The 19,900-nt window shown below is 48.9% G+C and overlaps 23 non-coding genes across 23 annotated transcripts; all 23 read right to left on the minus strand.

Moving 5' to 3' along the window:
• Positions 1-640: 640 nt before the first annotated feature.
• Trnan-guu (transfer RNA asparagine (anticodon GUU)) lies at positions 641-714 on the minus strand. The gene has a single exon. It is a non-coding gene; the product is annotated as a tRNA-Asn (tRNA).
• A 333-nt stretch (positions 715-1,047) lies between these two features.
• Positions 1,048-1,119, minus strand: Trnat-cgu (transfer RNA threonine (anticodon CGU)). Its single transcript has one exon. It is a non-coding gene; the product is annotated as a tRNA-Thr (tRNA).
• Positions 1,120-1,807: 688 nt separating this feature from the next.
• Trnan-guu (transfer RNA asparagine (anticodon GUU)) lies at positions 1,808-1,881 on the minus strand. The gene has a single exon. It is a non-coding gene; the product is annotated as a tRNA-Asn (tRNA).
• A 333-nt stretch (positions 1,882-2,214) lies between these two features.
• Positions 2,215-2,286, minus strand: Trnat-cgu (transfer RNA threonine (anticodon CGU)). Its single transcript has one exon. It is a non-coding gene; the product is annotated as a tRNA-Thr (tRNA).
• A 688-nt stretch (positions 2,287-2,974) lies between these two features.
• Trnan-guu (transfer RNA asparagine (anticodon GUU)) lies at positions 2,975-3,048 on the minus strand. Its single transcript has one exon. It is a non-coding gene; the product is annotated as a tRNA-Asn (tRNA).
• Positions 3,049-3,381: 333 nt separating this feature from the next.
• Positions 3,382-3,453, minus strand: Trnat-cgu (transfer RNA threonine (anticodon CGU)). Its single transcript has one exon. It is a non-coding gene; the product is annotated as a tRNA-Thr (tRNA).
• Positions 3,454-4,141: 688 nt separating this feature from the next.
• Trnan-guu (transfer RNA asparagine (anticodon GUU)) lies at positions 4,142-4,215 on the minus strand. Its single transcript has one exon. It is a non-coding gene; the product is annotated as a tRNA-Asn (tRNA).
• Positions 4,216-4,548: 333 nt separating this feature from the next.
• Trnat-cgu (transfer RNA threonine (anticodon CGU)) lies at positions 4,549-4,620 on the minus strand. The gene has a single exon. It is a non-coding gene; the product is annotated as a tRNA-Thr (tRNA).
• A 688-nt stretch (positions 4,621-5,308) lies between these two features.
• Trnan-guu (transfer RNA asparagine (anticodon GUU)) lies at positions 5,309-5,382 on the minus strand. Its single transcript has one exon. It is a non-coding gene; the product is annotated as a tRNA-Asn (tRNA).
• Positions 5,383-5,715: 333 nt separating this feature from the next.
• Positions 5,716-5,787, minus strand: Trnat-cgu (transfer RNA threonine (anticodon CGU)). The gene has a single exon. It is a non-coding gene; the product is annotated as a tRNA-Thr (tRNA).
• Positions 5,788-6,479: 692 nt separating this feature from the next.
• Trnan-guu (transfer RNA asparagine (anticodon GUU)) lies at positions 6,480-6,553 on the minus strand. Its single transcript has one exon. It is a non-coding gene; the product is annotated as a tRNA-Asn (tRNA).
• Positions 6,554-6,886: 333 nt separating this feature from the next.
• Positions 6,887-6,958, minus strand: Trnat-cgu (transfer RNA threonine (anticodon CGU)). Its single transcript has one exon. It is a non-coding gene; the product is annotated as a tRNA-Thr (tRNA).
• A 688-nt stretch (positions 6,959-7,646) lies between these two features.
• Trnan-guu (transfer RNA asparagine (anticodon GUU)) lies at positions 7,647-7,720 on the minus strand. The gene has a single exon. It is a non-coding gene; the product is annotated as a tRNA-Asn (tRNA).
• A 333-nt stretch (positions 7,721-8,053) lies between these two features.
• Trnat-cgu (transfer RNA threonine (anticodon CGU)) lies at positions 8,054-8,125 on the minus strand. The gene has a single exon. It is a non-coding gene; the product is annotated as a tRNA-Thr (tRNA).
• A 688-nt stretch (positions 8,126-8,813) lies between these two features.
• Trnan-guu (transfer RNA asparagine (anticodon GUU)) lies at positions 8,814-8,887 on the minus strand. Its single transcript has one exon. It is a non-coding gene; the product is annotated as a tRNA-Asn (tRNA).
• A 333-nt stretch (positions 8,888-9,220) lies between these two features.
• On the minus strand, positions 9,221-9,292 carry Trnat-cgu (transfer RNA threonine (anticodon CGU)). The gene has a single exon. It is a non-coding gene; the product is annotated as a tRNA-Thr (tRNA).
• Positions 9,293-9,980: 688 nt separating this feature from the next.
• On the minus strand, positions 9,981-10,054 carry Trnan-guu (transfer RNA asparagine (anticodon GUU)). Its single transcript has one exon. It is a non-coding gene; the product is annotated as a tRNA-Asn (tRNA).
• Positions 10,055-10,387: 333 nt separating this feature from the next.
• On the minus strand, positions 10,388-10,459 carry Trnat-cgu (transfer RNA threonine (anticodon CGU)). Its single transcript has one exon. It is a non-coding gene; the product is annotated as a tRNA-Thr (tRNA).
• Positions 10,460-11,147: 688 nt separating this feature from the next.
• Trnan-guu (transfer RNA asparagine (anticodon GUU)) lies at positions 11,148-11,221 on the minus strand. Its single transcript has one exon. It is a non-coding gene; the product is annotated as a tRNA-Asn (tRNA).
• A 333-nt stretch (positions 11,222-11,554) lies between these two features.
• Positions 11,555-11,626, minus strand: Trnat-cgu (transfer RNA threonine (anticodon CGU)). Its single transcript has one exon. It is a non-coding gene; the product is annotated as a tRNA-Thr (tRNA).
• A 688-nt stretch (positions 11,627-12,314) lies between these two features.
• Positions 12,315-12,388, minus strand: Trnan-guu (transfer RNA asparagine (anticodon GUU)). Its single transcript has one exon. It is a non-coding gene; the product is annotated as a tRNA-Asn (tRNA).
• A 6,576-nt stretch (positions 12,389-18,964) lies between these two features.
• On the minus strand, positions 18,965-19,038 carry Trnan-guu (transfer RNA asparagine (anticodon GUU)). Its single transcript has one exon. It is a non-coding gene; the product is annotated as a tRNA-Asn (tRNA).
• A 333-nt stretch (positions 19,039-19,371) lies between these two features.
• Trnat-cgu (transfer RNA threonine (anticodon CGU)) lies at positions 19,372-19,443 on the minus strand. Its single transcript has one exon. It is a non-coding gene; the product is annotated as a tRNA-Thr (tRNA).
• Between the last annotated feature and the right edge of the window lie 457 nt (positions 19,444-19,900).

A 19,900-nucleotide genomic window follows, 5' to 3' on the forward strand; every position in this document is an offset into this window, starting at 1 on the left:
TGAATCTTGCAGCCCTCGACCAGATATCGGATTTGGCACCCAGCTGCTGCAGGGGGTGTCCACATTGCCGTTTTCCAAATCTCTTGACTGTTTCGCCCTTACGATCGACGACGAGCGTCGGGCCACCAGAAGTTTGCGGTCTGCACAATCCTGTCCTAGTGCACAGCTTGTGGGATAGCGTGGCTCGACTGCGAAATGCGCCTTTCGGCTCCTCTCTCTGGCTACAGTATGCTGTTGTCCACAGTGGCACTGGCGTTGCCCATGGGGCTTCATGTAAGGCGACTGCACGTCTCTCGGCCAACAGCGGCCCACTGCAGATCGACACTTAAGAGACACCAAATACAAATCGACATCGAGAGACAGGCCCTGTCATATGGCAGTCGCGACGTATACGCTGAAATTGAATGTAAAGAATACGTCTTTTGTAGTGGGCGTCGCTCTACTGCAGTGCACACATGACGAATAAATAGGAAAAGAGTAGAACGTCTGTGTAGGGCCATGTTTTTACCTACAGTGTCACTTGGCTGAATGTGTATAAGGCTCTGTGGCATCACTCAAACACAGCCAAATTGTCACGCTAGCTGTGTATCTCTAACAAAGTTGACGTATGTCCTCACCTCGGTGCCGGTTAAAACGATTTCGCCCCCGGGTGGGCTCGAACCACCAACCTTTCGGTTAACAGCCGAACGCGCTAGCCGATTGCGCCACGGAGGCCTTGAATTTCGCTCACTTGTGCTCTGTATATCAACGCAATTCGTATACCTTCTGCAGGAATCTCGCAGAATGGTAGCATCTGCTTGCGCCTCTTCACATGGATAACGTGCATGCACACTGTAGCGAGGCTCGTACACGAATGACATCGCCAAGCATGACATTATACTACAAAATGCATACAAACCACTGTTGTGCCTATGCATTCAGAAAACCTCTGAGGCCAGTAGAATACTTTTCATAGGCTGTAGAACATCCCTTTCATTCAGTGTACTGCCATGTGTTAGATGCTGCTCGAGATAGCTCCGCTCCTTGCAGGAAGGTTAAAAAAATGAATGCCTTCTGTGAGGTTCGAACTCACGACCCCTGGTTTACGAGACCAGTGCTCTACCACTGAGCTAAGAAGGCGGCAGCTTAGCGTTTGTGAGCTATCCCCGAATTGTCACTTCATCATACTGAATCTTGCAGCCCTCGACCAGATATCGGATTTGGCACCCAGCTGCTGCAGGGGGTGTCCACATTGCCGTTTTCCAAATCTCTTGACTGTTTCGCCCTTACGATCGACGACGAGCGTCGGGCCACCAGAAGTTTGCGGTCTGCACAATCCTGTCCTAGTGCACAGCTTGTGGGATAGCGTGGCTCGACTGCGAAATGCGCCTTTCGGCTCCTCTCTCTGGCTACAGTATGCTGTTGTCCACAGTGGCACTGGCGTTGCCCATGGGGCTTCATGTAAGGCGACTGCACGTCTCTCGGCCAACAGCGGCCCACTGCAGATCGACACTTAAGAGACACCAAATACAAATCGACATCGAGAGACAGGCCCTGTCATATGGCAGTCGCGACGTATACGCTGAAATTGAATGTAAAGAATACGTCTTTTGTAGTGGGCGTCGCTCTACTGCAGTGCACACATGACGAATAAATAGGAAAAGAGTAGAACGTCTGTGTAGGGCCATGTTTTTACCTACAGTGTCACTTGGCTGAATGTGTATAAGGCTCTGTGGCATCACTCAAACACAGCCAAATTGTCACGCTAGCTGTGTATCTCTAACAAAGTTGACGTATGTCCTCACCTCGGTGCCGGTTAAAACGATTTCGCCCCCGGGTGGGCTCGAACCACCAACCTTTCGGTTAACAGCCGAACGCGCTAGCCGATTGCGCCACGGAGGCCTTGAATTTGGCTCACTTGTGCTCTGTATATCAACGCAATTCGTATACCTTCTGCAGGAATCTCGCAGAATGGTAGCATCTGCTTGCGCCTCTTCACATGGATAACGTGCATGCACACTGTAGCGAGGCTCGTACACGAATGACATCGCCAAGCATGACATTATACTACAAAATGCATACAAACCACTGTTGTGCCTATGCATTCAGAAAACCTCTGAGGCCAGTAGAATACTTTTCATAGGCTGTAGAACATCCCTTTCATTCAGTGTACTGCCATGTGTTAGATGCTGCTCGAGATAGCTCCGCTCCTTGCAGGAAGGTTAAAAAAATGAATGCCTTCTGTGAGGTTCGAACTCACGACCCCTGGTTTACGAGACCAGTGCTCTACCACTGAGCTAAGAAGGCGGCAGCTTAGCGTTTGTGAGCTATCCCCGAATTGTCACTTCATCATACTGAATCTTGCAGCCCTCGACCAGATATCGGATTTGGCACACAGCTGCTGCAGGGGGTGTCCACATTGCCGTTTTCCAAATCTCTTGACTGTTTCGCCCTTACGATCGACGACGAGCGTCGGGCCACCAGAAGTTTGCGGTCTGCACAATCCTGTCCTAGTGCACAGCTTGTGGGATAGCGTGGCTCGACTGCGAAATGCGCCTTTCGGCTCCTCTCTCTGGCTACAGTATGCTGTTGTCCACAGTGGCACTGGCGTTGCCCATGGGGCTTCATGTAAGGCGACTGCACGTCTCTCGGCCAACAGCGGCCCACTGCAGATCGACACTTAAGAGACACCAAATACAAATCGACATCGAGAGACAGGCCCTGTCATATGGCAGTCGCGACGTATACGCTGAAATTGAATGTAAAGAATACGTCTTTTGTAGTGGGCGTCGCTCTACTGCAGTGCACACATGACGAATAAATAGGAAAAGAGTAGAACGTCTGTGTAGGGCCATGTTTTTACCTACAGTGTCACTTGGCTGAATGTGTATAAGGCTCTGTGGCATCACTCAAACACAGCCAAATTGTCACGCTAGCTGTGTATCTCTAACAAAGTTGACGTATGTCCTCACCTCGGTGCCGGTTAAAACGATTTCGCCCCCGGGTGGGCTCGAACCACCAACCTTTCGGTTAACAGCCGAACGCGCTAGCCGATTGCGCCACGGAGGCCTTGAATTTCGCTCACTTGTGCTCTGTATATCAACGCAATTCGTATACCTTCTGCAGGAATCTCGCAGAATGGTAGCATCTGCTTGCGCCTCTTCACATGGATAACGTGCATGCACACTGTAGCGAGGCTCGTACACGAATGACATCGCCAAGCATGACATTATACTACAAAATGCATACAAACCACTGTTGTGCCTATGCATTCAGAAAACCTCTGAGGCCAGTAGAATACTTTTCATAGGCTGTAGAACATCCCTTTCATTCAGTGTACTGCCATGTGTTAGATGCTGCTCGAGATAGCTCCGCTCCTTGCAGGAAGGTTAAAAAAATGAATGCCTTCTGTGAGGTTCGAACTCACGACCCCTGGTTTACGAGACCAGTGCTCTACCACTGAGCTAAGAAGGCGGCAGCTTAGCGTTTGTGAGCTATCCCCGAATTGTCACTTCATCATACTGAATCTTGCAGCCCTCGACCAGATATCGGATTTGGCACCCAGCTGCTGCAGGGGGTGTCCACATTGCCGTTTTCCAAATCTCTTGACTGTTTCGCCCTTACGATCGACGACGAGCGTCGGGCCACCAGAAGTTTGCGGTCTGCACAATCCTGTCCTAGTGCACAGCTTGTGGGATAGCGTGGCTCGACTGCGAAATGCGCCTTTCGGCTCCTCTCTCTGGCTACAGTATGCTGTTGTCCACAGTGGCACTGGCGTTGCCCATGGGGCTTCATGTAAGGCGACTGCACGTCTCTCGGCCAACAGCGGCCCACTGCAGATCGACACTTAAGAGACACCAAATACAAATCGACATCGAGAGACAGGCCCTGTCATATGGCAGTCGCGACGTATACGCTGAAATTGAATGTAAAGAATACGTCTTTTGTAGTGGGCGTCGCTCTACTGCAGTGCACACATGACGAATAAATAGGAAAAGAGTAGAACGTCTGTGTAGGGCCATGTTTTTACCTACAGTGTCACTTGGCTGAATGTGTATAAGGCTCTGTGGCATCACTCAAACACAGCCAAATTGTCACGCTAGCTGTGTATCTCTAACAAAGTTGACGTATGTCCTCACCTCGGTGCCGGTTAAAACGATTTCGCCCCCGGGTGGGCTCGAACCACCAACCTTTCGGTTAACAGCCGAACGCGCTAGCCGATTGCGCCACGGAGGCCTTGAATTTGGCTCACTTGTGCTCTGTATATCAACGCAATTCGTATACCTTCTGCAGGAATCTCGCAGAATGGTAGCATCTGCTTGCGCCTCTTCACATGGATAACGTGCATGCACACTGTAGCGAGGCTCGTACACGAATGACATCGCCAAGCATGACATTATACTACAAAATGCATACAAACCACTGTTGTGCCTATGCATTCAGAAAACCTCTGAGGCCAGTAGAATACTTTTCATAGGCTGTAGAACATCCCTTTCATTCAGTGTACTGCCATGTGTTAGATGCTGCTCGAGATAGCTCCGCTCCTTGCAGGAAGGTTAAAAAAATGAATGCCTTCTGTGAGGTTCGAACTCACGACCCCTGGTTTACGAGACCAGTGCTCTACCACTGAGCTAAGAAGGCGGCAGCTTAGCGTTTGTGAGCTATCCCCGAATTGTCACTTCATCATACTGAATCTTGCAGCCCTCGACCAGATATCGGATTTGGCACACAGCTGCTGCAGGGGGTGTCCACATTGCCGTTTTCCAAATCTCTTGACTGTTTCGCCCTTACGATCGACGACGAGCGTCGGGCCACCAGAAGTTTGCGGTCTGCACAATCCTGTCCTAGTGCACAGCTTGTGGGATAGCGTGGCTCGACTGCGAAATGCGCCTTTCGGCTCCTCTCTCTGGCTACAGTATGCTGTTGTCCACAGTGGCACTGGCGTTGCCCATGGGGCTTCATGTAAGGCGACTGCACGTCTCTCGGCCAACAGCGGCCCACTGCAGATCGACACTTAAGAGACACCAAATACAAATCGACATCGAGAGACAGGCCCTGTCATATGGCAGTCGCGACGTATACGCTGAAATTGAATGTAAAGAATACGTCTTTTGTAGTGGGCGTCGCTCTACTGCAGTGCACACATGACGAATAAATAGGAAAAGAGTAGAACGTCTGTGTAGGGCCATGTTTTTACCTACAGTGTCACTTGGCTGAATGTGTATAAGGCTCTGTGGCATCACTCAAACACAGCCAAATTGTCACGCTAGCTGTGTATCTCTAACAAAGTTGACGTATGTCCTCACCTCGGTGCCGGTTAAAACGATTTCGCCCCCGGGTGGGCTCGAACCACCAACCTTTCGGTTAACAGCCGAACGCGCTAGCCGATTGCGCCACGGAGGCCTTGAATTTGGCTCACTTGTGCTCTGTATATCAACGCAATTCGTATACCTTCTGCAGGAATCTCGCAGAATGGTAGCATCTGCTTGCGCCTCTTCACATGGATAACGTGCATGCACACTGTAGCGAGGCTCGTACACGAATGACATCGCCAAGCATGACATTATACTACAAAATGCATACAAACCACTGTTGTGCCTATGCATTCAGAAAACCTCTGAGGCCAGTAGAATACTTTTCATAGGCTGTAGAACATCCCTTTCATTCAGTGTACTGCCATGTGTTAGATGCTGCTCGAGATAGCTCCGCTCCTTGCAGGAAGGTTAAAAAAATGAATGCCTTCTGTGAGGTTCGAACTCACGACCCCTGGTTTACGAGACCAGTGCTCTACCACTGAGCTAAGAAGGCGGCAGCTTAGCGTTTGTGAGCTATCCCCGAATTGTCACTTCATCATACTGAATCTTGCAGCCCTCGACCAGATATCGGATTTGGCACCCAGCTGCTGCAGGGGGTGTCCACATTGCCGTTTTCCAAATCTCTTGACTGTTTCGCCCTTACGATCGACGACGAGCGTCGGGCCACCAGAAGTTTGCGGTCTGCACAATCCTGTCCTAGTGCACAGCTTGTGGGATAGCGTGGCTCGACTGCGAAATGCGCCTTTCGGCTCCTCTCTCTGGCTACAGTATGCTGTTGTCCACAGTGGCACTGGCGTTGCCCATGGGGCTTCATGTAAGGCGAGCGACTGCACGTCTCTCGGCCAACAGCGGCCCACTGCAGATCGACACTTAAGAGACACCAAATACAAATCGACATCGAGAGACAGGCCCTGTCATATGGCAGTCGCGACGTATACGCTGAAATTGAATGTAAAGAATACGTCTTTTGTAGTGGGCGTCGCTCTACTGCAGTGCACACATGACGAATAAATAGGAAAAGAGTAGAACGTCTGTGTAGGGCCATGTTTTTACCTACAGTGTCACTTGGCTGAATGTGTATAAGGCTCTGTGGCATCACTCAAACACAGCCAAATTGTCACGCTAGCTGTGTATCTCTAACAAAGTTGACGTATGTCCTCACCTCGGTGCCGGTTAAAACGATTTCGCCCCCGGGTGGGCTCGAACCACCAACCTTTCGGTTAACAGCCGAACGCGCTAGCCGATTGCGCCACGGAGGCCTTGAATTTCGCTCACTTGTGCTCTGTATATCAACGCAATTCGTATACCTTCTGCAGGAATCTCGCAGAATGGTAGCATCTGCTTGCGCCTCTTCACATGGATAACGTGCATGCACACTGTAGCGAGGCTCGTACACGAATGACATCGCCAAGCATGACATTATACTACAAAATGCATACAAACCACTGTTGTGCCTATGCATTCAGAAAACCTCTGAGGCCAGTAGAATACTTTTCATAGGCTGTAGAACATCCCTTTCATTCAGTGTACTGCCATGTGTTAGATGCTGCTCGAGATAGCTCCGCTCCTTGCAGGAAGGTTAAAAAAATGAATGCCTTCTGTGAGGTTCGAACTCACGACCCCTGGTTTACGAGACCAGTGCTCTACCACTGAGCTAAGAAGGCGGCAGCTTAGCGTTTGTGAGCTATCCCCGAATTGTCACTTCATCATACTGAATCTTGCAGCCCTCGACCAGATATCGGATTTGGCACCCAGCTGCTGCAGGGGGTGTCCACATTGCCGTTTTCCAAATCTCTTGACTGTTTCGCCCTTACGATCGACGACGAGCGTCGGGCCACCAGAAGTTTGCGGTCTGCACAATCCTGTCCTAGTGCACAGCTTGTGGGATAGCGTGGCTCGACTGCGAAATGCGCCTTTCGGCTCCTCTCTCTGGCTACAGTATGCTGTTGTCCACAGTGGCACTGGCGTTGCCCATGGGGCTTCATGTAAGGCGACTGCACGTCTCTCGGCCAACAGCGGCCCACTGCAGATCGACACTTAAGAGACACCAAATACAAATCGACATCGAGAGACAGGCCCTGTCATATGGCAGTCGCGACGTATACGCTGAAATTGAATGTAAAGAATACGTCTTTTGTAGTGGGCGTCGCTCTACTGCAGTGCACACATGACGAATAAATAGGAAAAGAGTAGAACGTCTGTGTAGGGCCATGTTTTTACCTACAGTGTCACTTGGCTGAATGTGTATAAGGCTCTGTGGCATCACTCAAACACAGCCAAATTGTCACGCTAGCTGTGTATCTCTAACAAAGTTGACGTATGTCCTCACCTCGGTGCCGGTTAAAACGATTTCGCCCCCGGGTGGGCTCGAACCACCAACCTTTCGGTTAACAGCCGAACGCGCTAGCCGATTGCGCCACGGAGGCCTTGAATTTCGCTCACTTGTGCTCTGTATATCAACGCAATTCGTATACCTTCTGCAGGAATCTCGCAGAATGGTAGCATCTGCTTGCGCCTCTTCACATGGATAACGTGCATGCACACTGTAGCGAGGCTCGTACACGAATGACATCGCCAAGCATGACATTATACTACAAAATGCATACAAACCACTGTTGTGCCTATGCATTCAGAAAACCTCTGAGGCCAGTAGAATACTTTTCATAGGCTGTAGAACATCCCTTTCATTCAGTGTACTGCCATGTGTTAGATGCTGCTCGAGATAGCTCCGCTCCTTGCAGGAAGGTTAAAAAAATGAATGCCTTCTGTGAGGTTCGAACTCACGACCCCTGGTTTACGAGACCAGTGCTCTACCACTGAGCTAAGAAGGCGGCAGCTTAGCGTTTGTGAGCTATCCCCGAATTGTCACTTCATCATACTGAATCTTGCAGCCCTCGACCAGATATCGGATTTGGCACCCAGCTGCTGCAGGGGGTGTCCACATTGCCGTTTTCCAAATCTCTTGACTGTTTCGCCCTTACGATCGACGACGAGCGTCGGGCCACCAGAAGTTTGCGGTCTGCACAATCCTGTCCTAGTGCACAGCTTGTGGGATAGCGTGGCTCGACTGCGAAATGCGCCTTTCGGCTCCTCTCTCTGGCTACAGTATGCTGTTGTCCACAGTGGCACTGGCGTTGCCCATGGGGCTTCATGTAAGGCGACTGCACGTCTCTCGGCCAACAGCGGCCCACTGCAGATCGACACTTAAGAGACACCAAATACAAATCGACATCGAGAGACAGGCCCTGTCATATGGCAGTCGCGACGTATACGCTGAAATTGAATGTAAAGAATACGTCTTTTGTAGTGGGCGTCGCTCTACTGCAGTGCACACATGACGAATAAATAGGAAAAGAGTAGAACGTCTGTGTAGGGCCATGTTTTTACCTACAGTGTCACTTGGCTGAATGTGTATAAGGCTCTGTGGCATCACTCAAACACAGCCAAATTGTCACGCTAGCTGTGTATCTCTAACAAAGTTGACGTATGTCCTCACCTCGGTGCCGGTTAAAACGATTTCGCCCCCGGGTGGGCTCGAACCACCAACCTTTCGGTTAACAGCCGAACGCGCTAGCCGATTGCGCCACGGAGGCCTTGAATTTGGCTCACTTGTGCTCTGTATATCAACGCAATTCGTATACCTTCTGCAGGAATCTCGCAGAATGGTAGCATCTGCTTGCGCCTCTTCACATGGATAACGTGCATGCACACTGTAGCGAGGCTCGTACACGAATGACATCGCCAAGCATGACATTATACTACAAAATGCATACAAACCACTGTTGTGCCTATGCATTCAGAAAACCTCTGAGGCCAGTAGAATACTTTTCATAGGCTGTAGAACATCCCTTTCATTCAGTGTACTGCCATGTGTTAGATGCTGCTCGAGATAGCTCCGCTCCTTGCAGGAAGGTTAAAAAAATGAATGCCTTCTGTGAGGTTCGAACTCACGACCCCTGGTTTACGAGACCAGTGCTCTACCACTGAGCTAAGAAGGCGGCAGCTTAGCGTTTGTGAGCTATCCCCGAATTGTCACTTCATCATACTGAATCTTGCAGCCCTCGACCAGATATCGGATTTGGCACACAGCTGCTGCAGGGGGTGTCCACATTGCCGTTTTCCAAATCTCTTGACTGTTTCGCCCTTACGATCGACGACGAGCGTCGGGCCACCAGAAGTTTGCGGTCTGCACAATCCTGTCCTAGTGCACAGCTTGTGGGATAGCGTGGCTCGACTGCGAAATGCGCCTTTCGGCTCCTCTCTCTGGCTACAGTATGCTGTTGTCCACAGTGGCACTGGCGTTGCCCATGGGGCTTCATGTAAGGCGACTGCACGTCTCTCGGCCAACAGCGGCCCACTGCAGATCGACACTTAAGAGACACCAAATACAAATCGACATCGAGAGACAGGCCCTGTCATATGGCAGTCGCGACGTATACGCTGAAATTGAATGTAAAGAATACGTCTTTTGTAGTGGGCGTCGCTCTACTGCAGTGCACACATGACGAATAAATAGGAAAAGAGTAGAACGTCTGTGTAGGGCCATGTTTTTACCTACAGTGTCACTTGGCTGAATGTGTATAAGGCTCTGTGGCATCACTCAAACACAGCCAAATTGTCACGCTAGCTGTGTATCTCTAACAAAGTTGACGTATGTCCTCACCTCGGTGCCGGTTAAAACGATTTCGCCCCCGGGTGGGCTCGAACCACCAACCTTTCGGTTAACAGCCGAACGCGCTAGCCGATTGCGCCACGGAGGCCTTGAATTTCGCTCACTTGTGCTCTGTATATCAACGCAATTCGTATACCTTCTGCAGGAATCTCGCAGAATGGTAGCATCTGCTTGCGCCTCTTCACATGGATAACGTGCATGCACACTGTAGCGAGGCTCGTACACGAATGACATCGCCAAGCATGACATTATACTACAAAATGCATACAAACCACTGTTGTGCCTATGCATTCAGAAAACCTCTGAGGCCAGTAGAATACTTTTCATAGGCTGTAGAACATCCCTTTCATTCAGTGTACTGCCATGTGTTAGATGCTGCTCGAGATAGCTCCGCTCCTTGCAGGAAGGTTAAAAAAATGAATGCCTTCTGTGAGGTTCGAACTCACGACCCCTGGTTTACGAGACCAGTGCTCTACCACTGAGCTAAGAAGGCGGCAGCTTAGCGTTTGTGAGCTATCCCCGAATTGTCACTTCATCATACTGAATCTTGCAGCCCTCGACCAGATATCGGATTTGGCACCCAGCTGCTGCAGGGGGTGTCCACATTGCCGTTTTCCAAATCTCTTGACTGTTTCGCCCTTACGATCGACGACGAGCGTCGGGCCACCAGAAGTTTGCGGTCTGCACAATCCTGTCCTAGTGCACAGCTTGTGGGATAGCGTGGCTCGACTGCGAAATGCGCCTTTCGGCTCCTCTCTCTGGCTACAGTATGCTGTTGTCCACAGTGGCACTGGCGTTGCCCATGGGGCTTCATGTAAGGCGACTGCACGTCTCTCGGCCAACAGCGGCCCACTGCAGATCGACACTTAAGAGACACCAAATACAAATCGACATCGAGAGACAGGCCCTGTCATATGGCAGTCGCGACGTATACGCTGAAATTGAATGTAAAGAATACGTCTTTTGTAGTGGGCGTCGCTCTACTGCAGTGCACACATGACGAATAAATAGGAAAAGAGTAGAACGTCTGTGTAGGGCCATGTTTTTACCTACAGTGTCACTTGGCTGAATGTGTATAAGGCTCTGTGGCATCACTCAAACACAGCCAAATTGTCACGCTAGCTGTGTATCTCTAACAAAGTTGACGTATGTCCTCACCTCGGTGCCGGTTAAAACGATTTCGCCCCCGGGTGGGCTCGAACCACCAACCTTTCGGTTAACAGCCGAACGCGCTAGCCGATTGCGCCACGGAGGCCTTGAATTTCGCTCACTTGTGCTCTGTATATCAACGCAATTCGTATACCTTCTGCAGGAATCTCGCAGAATGGTAGCATCTGCTTGCGCCTCTTCACATGGATAACGTGCATGCACACTGTAGCGAGGCTCGTACACGAATGACATCGCCAAGCATGACATTATACTACAAAATGCATACAAACCACTGTTGTGCCTATGCATTCAGAAAACCTCTGAGGCCAGTAGAATACTTTTCATAGGCTGTAGAACATCCCTTTCATTCAGTGTACTGCCATGTGTTAGATGCTGCTCGAGATAGCTCCGCTCCTTGCAGGAAGGTTAAAAAAATGAATGCCTTCTGTGAGGTTCGAACTCACGACCCCTGGTTTACGAGACCAGTGCTCTACCACTGAGCTAAGAAGGCGGCAGCTTAGCGTTTGTGAGCTATCCCCGAATTGTCACTTCATCATACTGAATCTTGCAGCCCTCGACCAGATATCGGATTTGGCACCCAGCTGCTGCAGGGGGTGTCCACATTGCCGTTTTCCAAATCTCTTGACTGTTTCGCCCTTACGATCGACGACGAGCGTCGGGCCACCAGAAGTTTGCGGTCTGCACAATCCTGTCCTAGTGCACAGCTTGTGGGATAGCGTGGCTCGACTGCGAAATGCGCCTTTCGGCTCCTCTCTCTGGCTACAGTATGCTGTTGTCCACAGTGGCACTGGCGTTGCCCATGGGGCTTCATGTAAGGCGACTGCACGTCTCTCGGCCAACAGCGGCCCACTGCAGATCGACACTTAAGAGACACCAAATACAAATCGACATCGAGAGACAGGCCCTGTCATATGGCAGTCGCGACGTATACGCTGAAATTGAATGTAAAGAATACGTCTTTTGTAGTGGGCGTCGCTCTACTGCAGTGCACACATGACGAATAAATAGGAAAAGAGTAGAACGTCTGTGTAGGGCCATGTTTTTACCTACAGTGTCACTTGGCTGAATGTGTATAAGGCTCTGTGGCATCACTCAAACACAGCCAAATTGTCACGCTAGCTGTGTATCTCTAACAAAGTTGACGTATGTCCTCACCTCGGTGCCGGTTAAAACGATTTCGCCCCCGGGTGGGCTCGAACCACCAACCTTTCGGTTAACAGCCGAACGCGCTAGCCGATTGCGCCACGGAGGCCTTGAATTTGGCTCACTTGTGCTCTGTATATCAACGCAATTCGTATACCTTCTGCAGGAATCTCGCAGAATGGTAGCATCTGCTTGCGCCTCTTCACATGGATAACGTGCATGCACACTGTAGCGAGGCTCGTACACGAATGACATCGCCAAGCATGACATTATACTACAAAATGCATACAAACCACTGTTGTGCCTATGCATTCAGAAAACCTCTGAGGCCAGTAGAATACTTTTCATAGGCTGTAGAACATCCCTTTCATTCAGTGTACTGCCATGTGTTAGATGCTGCTCGAGATAGCTCCGCTCCTTGCAGGAAGGTTAAAAAAATGAATGCCTTCTGTGAGGTTCGAACTCACGACCCCTGGTTTACGAGACCAGTGCTCTACCACTTTTTTTTTTTTTTTTTTTTTTTGCTCTACGACTTTTTTTTTTTTTGCCTTAACCACTTTTTTTTTTTTTTTTTTTTTTTTTGCTCGACGACTTTTTTTTTTTGGCCTTAACCACTTTAATTTTTTGTTTTTCGAATGCTCTACGACTTTTTTTTTTTTTTTTTGAGTGCTCTACGGCTTTTTTTTTTGTTTTTGCTCTGCCTTTTTTTTTTTTTTGCACTTTTTTTTGACCAATGCCTAGTTTTTTTTGTCATCACTGTGATTGTAAAGTAAGGCGGTGTTATGACCAGCTCTTGCTTTGTTTCCGCTGAATCCAAAATATTTCTTTTTGCTTCTGTTACATTAAGGTCTTGATTAAAAAGTTAGCATAATTTTCTTTATAGTTACGAGTTTTCAGTAACTTGTGATGCTCGGTTAGCAGATAGATCCAAAAATCCTCTTTGCTTTTCTCTTCTTGCTTGAAGAGGTAATGCACTGTTGCAGCTTTCAGCCAGTGGACTGCGTTTCGCTTCGCGGTAGGAAAGGGTACATCATCCGGCGCCAAAAAGTCCGCCGGTGTTATTGCGTGAGGTGACGTTCGGAGGATAACCGCCAACTTCTGTCGTACATACAGCCATATATCTCGAACCCTGTCACACACGAAACGATGTTCTTCGTTATCAATTAAATTACACGTTTCACAAAGGGGCGAGGCTGCGAGGTGGATCGTATGAAGTTTAGAGTTAGTTGCAAATTTCCTGTTTACAGCGAAGTACCATGTTGCTTTCAGGTCGGTAGCTATAGTACGGTTATGAATATTGTCCCATATCACTTTCCAGTTATAACATGGGTATTTGTGTTCTATTTTATTTTTCTTCTTCTCTGCCATCAAATTGCCATATATTTCTTTTACGTTGTTCATATCGTTTTCCGGAATTCGTGAATGTAGATAGCTATATTCGATTAAAAACCATCGCAAATGGTAAAGTGCGCTCGGAATATGCTGCACATTAATAGGTGGTGAGAGGTCATCTGGAGCTATTTCTGTTAGAAGGTGTGCAGCGAGACAACTGCTTGATTGTCTCCATTGCCGAAACGTATTGCAGATGTACAGAGCATGGGACTTTTTTGTAACATCCGTTAAGTTTAAGCCTCCGTTTTTAGTGGCGAGTGTCAGTGTGTCATATTGGATTTTAAATATGTGACCACGGCTCACAAAATAGCCTATTGCCGACATAATTTGTTTGGCAATGACGGCGGGCACTGGCAAAACCTGTGCGATATAATTGACTTTGGAAGTAATGGAGACGTTCGCGAGAGACACTCGCTGAATTTCATTTAGCTGCCTAATACTGTGTGTCCGTACACTAGCACGTATGGTAGTTAATACTTTTCTGTAGTTGGTCGCAATAGTTTGACGTATATTTTTTCGAAAATCAACGCCGAGACACTTCAAGGCCGTGAGCTCGCGTAACGGACCTTGGGAGCGCATGCCAATGCCACGTCCGATATTGAATATGCCGGACTTGGTTTTGTTCAACTTTGCGGCCGACGCTTTTTCGTATTTGTCAATTATTTGCATCGCCGTCTCGATTTCTGCCATATTCATAACAAGAAATCCAACATCATCCGCATAAACTTGACAAAGTATTTTGTTTCCTCGTATTTGTAATCCTTGTAACCGCTGAGTCAAGGTAGCGAGTAAGGGTTCGATGGCCAAGGCAAAAAGTGCCATGGACAACGGACAACCTTGCCTGACGGAACTGGCGATCTCTATTGGCCGGCTAGGCTGCCCATTGATGATTATCCGTGAGGAATTATTCTTGACCAAACGCCGTATGACTTCAACGAATCTCGGCGGAAAGCCCATTGCATCCATCGTTGTCAGGAGGTAAGAGTGGCTGATCCTGTCGAAGGCTTTATCAAAATCTAACGACACGATGGCACATTGTAGTCGGCACACTTCCGCTATGGAAATTATGTCGCGGTAGTTGGCCAATATCTGTTGAATTCGTCTACCCTTGCCCACACTAGACTGATACGGTCCGGTAACACTGGTCATTACATGTTGAAGTCTGTGGGCTAAGAGCCGCGTAAAAATTTTATAATCACTGTTCAGCAGCGTGATTGGTCTCAAGTTTCCAATTTTCTTGCCAGCCGAGAATTTTTTGGTTAACACTATGATCCCTTCTCGAAAATCTTTTGGTATCTCCTGACTGAGTGTCAGCAGTTCATTACAGATGCCTGTAAGTCTATGTCGGATATGGTTCCAAAAGACTTGATAAAACTCTGCTGGTATTCCGTCGGCTCCAGGGGATTTATTTTTTGCACTTTTATAAACAGCATACTCTACATCGTCTTCGGTTGCCTCTGCAATTAGAGCGTCCGCGGACGCGGTACTAACTCTTCCTTGCAGGTTGGCCAGTAAATCATCCTGTGCTTGTTCGTCTACTACTTTAGCTGAAAACAAGTTGTCGAAATGGGTTACGATTGCCGCTTTTATTTCGTTATGCATTGTGAAGGTGGTTCCATTCTCAGTTTGGAGCTCCGTCAGTATTTTGCGGAATCCTCTGTTAGTTTCACGAATCACGTGATAGACCGAAGTAGCTTCTTGTTGTGCTATAGTCTCTGCTCTTGACCGTATCTGGTAACCTTCAAGCTGTTGTCTCCGTAACGTCAGTATTTTTGCCTGGACTTTTTTAATTCGTTCATGGTGCCCAATAGCTGATGCACCTTGCTGGTAAAGTTCTCGGAGACAGTGAAAGTAAAATTCCATTGTTCGTTTATGCCAAAAGCTCTTCTCCCGGGAGTAGTTGATGAAACATCTACGGATCCGTGGTTTGGCGCATTTAAGCCACCAATCCATGGTCGAGGTGTAGGAGGCAAGTTTGGACTCACAGTCTCTCCACGTGGTGAGAAAGGCTTCGTGACAGGCAGGGTCTTTTAAGTGTGAAACATTAAGTTTCCACAGCCCTTTATAGCGACATGTTCCTTGTCGTTCCATATTTAATGTGCAGATATATGCAGCGTGGTCCGAAAAAACGGTCGGCCAAACTTCAGATTGCAGAATGCGGTGTTTCAGATTGGGTGAGACGTATATCCGATCTAACCGGCTTGCTGAATGATTAGTGAGGTGAGTAAAGCCAGGTGCAGCTCCGTGCTTGTGCTCCCACGAATCAGTTAAACGGAGGTCAGTGACGATCCGTTCCAGTTCTGGCGATTTGTTAAAGTTCGGAGTTTGGTCTGCGGCATGAAGTACACTATTAAAGTCACCTCCAAGGATGGTATGGCTGCAGCGTACACCAAACAATGGAACAATTCCTTCCTTAAAAAACTGTGCTCGTTGGCGACGATTGGTAGAACCAGAGGGGGCATAGACATTAATGATCCTCGTGGTCTGGAAGGTGCCGGCAATACCTCTGCCGTTAGGCAGTTTGTCTACGTCCTTAATTATGATGCCCTCTTTGAAAATAAATGCAGTACCCAAGTCACATCCGATTCCAGGATTAACTATAGCATTATACCCTTGTATGAAGTCAAGTTTAATGTTTGCTACTTCTTGTAATAACAATATGTCCACATCAGAGGCATATAGGAAATCTCTTAAATTTTGTACATTAAAGACGCTACATATTTTGTTGACATTCAGCGTGGCGATCCTATAGGCCTGCAACGGAACTACGTTCGCCAAAACGGGAGTACCTTTAGGAAAAACTCAAACAACAAGTCACATCGAAAAAACATCAAGAAATCTGATCTGTTAGACATACGGACACTAGTCAGTAAACTGTTCAATTTAGAAATATTCACGGCTCGGGAAGGGATCAGTCGGCTTCTCTTTGTCTGGGGCAGTATCTGCCGTGGAGTTAACAGTCATAATGATGTCATCTTGTTTGGTGGCAATCGTGGCGACTGTAACGGTTCCTGTGGTGTCCATAATTGCTTCCTCCGCGGTAGTTTCGTCGACATCGTCGGCCCACGAAGTCGACCGATCTCTCATAGGCTCGTCATTCAGTGTTGCACTATGGGCAGGTAGATTCTGGTGACCTGTATCGTCGGGTCGAGAAAGTGCTACGCCATCTATATGCAAACCGACAGAACCGGAGACCTTGCCCAGGACCAATGGGTCTTCGTTAGATGACTGCTGATTACATGTCAAGGTCTCAGATGTAGACGGACGTACTTTTCCCTCTATTTGCTTCGCCCGTTCACGCAGTTGTGGTGCAGACTGTTCTGCACCTTGGCGCGCGATCCTCCGTTTTTTAGATTTCTTGGGAGAGGCGCCTCGTTGTGGACTTTGGTCAGTACCTGAAGAAGCCTCCGGTTGCGAAGTCGCACTACTAGAAGTGGTCGTTGCCAGGTCTGTTGTCATAGCTCCTGAGAGGCGGTGGTCAGTTGCTGAAGAAGCTTCAGGATACGGAGTAGCACCACCAGAAGCCAGGTCTGTTTCCCTGGCACCTGGTAGGCTTCCGACATCTAAAGAAGTGTCAGGATGCAGAGGAGCATGACTCGAGGCGACCGAGGCCGCGTCCGTATCCATTGCCTCATTGTGCGGTTCCACAGTGACAACGGCAGGAGCAGCTACTTCTTCCGAGGGGGATTGGTGTTCTACAGATGTTACACTTGAGTCGGTCGGTATGTCGGTCGCTTGTAGGTCGTTATTCGTAGTAACTTCGGGGGGCACAGTACCACCTGCAAGACCGCGCGTCACGGCGACGTACGACAGGGGCAGTGTTGACATAGCAGATGGCCTAGAGGCATCGCCCGCAGGCAGCTGCGCCACCCGCCTTTGCAGACATTCAGCACGAACGTGGCCTGGTAAGTTGCAAGCAGCACATGTTTTCGGTTGATCATCGTACATCACAACAGCCCTATAGCCGCAGACGTTTATAAATGACGGAATGTGTTTCTGCAATTCGACTTTTAATTGGCGCACACCATTCAAAACAGGGAATTTGTGTGCAGCAGACCACCGTTCGGCAATATGACTCAAAACTTTACCGTAAGGAGAAATAACAGCATTTATCTGGCCACATGTTATTTCAAAGGGAAGTTCAAAGACGCGTACGGTTCGAATACCTAGACCAGCATGTGCAACGAGAACCTCCCCAACATTGCCATCAGAATGTTTAAATTTCATGACGCCACCACAGGATTGAACTATTCTGTCACACAATTCCGAACTGGCAAGTTTGACAAAAACCACACTATTCATAATCGAAAAATGGATACCGACAATATCATCAATTCCAATGTGAACATCATCTTCTAACCACTGTTCCACATCAAAAGATTTCGGTCGAGCAAAGTTGCGATCAAACGTAAATTTCAGTGTGTCTTTTCGTTGTGGTTGAGACATCTCTTAATGCGCTACCATGGCCACAAAACACTATAGACAACGACGCGCTGCAGCAAGAGCAGAGGCTTACCACGCGGAGCTAACGCAACGCAGCGCACAGCACGGTACGTCCGACCTCCAGCGCAGCCGCCGGCTGACTGCGCACTGAGCTAAGAAGGCGGCAGCTTAGCGTTTGTGAGCTATCCCCGAATTGTCACTTCATCATACTGAATCTTGCAGCCCTCGACCAGATATCGGATTTGGCACACAGCTGCTGCAGGGGGTGTCCACATTGCCGTTTTCCAAATCTCTTGACTGTTTCGCCCTTACGATCGACGACGAGCGTCGGGCCACCAGAAGTTTGCGGTCTGCACAATCCTGTCCTAGTGCACAGCTTGTGGGATAGCGTGGCTCGACTGCGAAATGCGCCTTTCGGCTCCTCTCTCTGGCTACAGTATGCTGTTGTCCACAGTGGCACTGGCGTTGCCCATGGGGCTTCATGTAAGGCGACTGCACGTCTCTCGGCCAACAGCGGCCCACTGCAGATCGACACTTAAGAGACACCAAATACAAATCGACATCGAGAGACAGGCCCTGTCATATGGCAGTCGCGACGTATACGCTGAAATTGAATGTAAAGAATACGTCTTTTGTAGTGGGCGTCGCTCTACTGCAGTGCACACATGACGAATAAATAGGAAAAGAGTAGAACGTCTGTGTAGGGCCATGTTTTTACCTACAGTGTCACTTGGCTGAATGTGTATAAGGCTCTGTGGCATCACTCAAACACAGCCAAATTGTCACGCTAGCTGTGTATCTCTAACAAAGTTGACGTATGTCCTCACCTCGGTGCCGGTTAAAACGATTTCGCCCCCGGGTGGGCTCGAACCACCAACCTTTCGGTTAACAGCCGAACGCGCTAGCCGATTGCGCCACGGAGGCCTTGAATTTGGCTCACTTGTGCTCTGTATATCAACGCAATTCGTATACCTTCTGCAGGAATCTCGCAGAATGGTAGCATCTGCTTGCGCCTCTTCACATGGATAACGTGCATGCACACTGTAGCGAGGCTCGTACACGAATGACATCGCCAAGCATGACATTATACTACAAAATGCATACAAACCACTGTTGTGCCTATGCATTCAGAAAACCTCTGAGGCCAGTAGAATACTTTTCATAGGCTGTAGAACATCCCTTTCATTCAGTGTACTGCCATGTGTTAGATGCTGCTCGAGATAGCTCCGCTCCTTGCAGGAAGGTTAAAAAAATGAATGCCTTCTGTGAGGTTCGAACTCACGACCCCTGGTTTACGAGACCAGTGCTCTACCACTGAGCTAAGAAGGCGGCAGCTTAGCGTTTGTGAGCTATCCCCGAATTGTCACTTCATCATACTGAATCTTGCAGCCCTCGACCAGATATCGGATTTGGCACACAGCTGCTGCAGGGGGTGTCCACATTGCCGTTTTCCAAATCTCTTGACTGTTTCGCCCTTACGATCGACGACGAGCGTCGGGCCACCAGAAGTTTGCGGTCTGCACAATCCTGTCCTAGTGCACAGCTTGTGGGATAGCGTGGCTCGACTGCGAAATGCGCCTTTCGGCTCCTCTCTCTGGCTACAGTATGCTGTTGTCCACAGTGGCACTGGCGTTGCCCATGGGGCTTCATGTAAGGCGACTGCACGTCTCTCGGCCAACAGCGGCCCACTGCAGATCGACACTTAAGAGACACCAAATACAAATCGACATCGAGAGACAGGCCCTGTCATATGGCAGTCGCGACGTATACGCTGAAATTGAATGTA

Source organism: Schistocerca nitens, chromosome 6 (genome assembly GCF_023898315.1).
Source record: "Schistocerca nitens isolate TAMUIC-IGC-003100 chromosome 6, iqSchNite1.1, whole genome shotgun sequence".
Lineage (NCBI taxonomy): Eukaryota > Metazoa > Arthropoda > Insecta > Orthoptera > Acrididae > Schistocerca > Schistocerca nitens.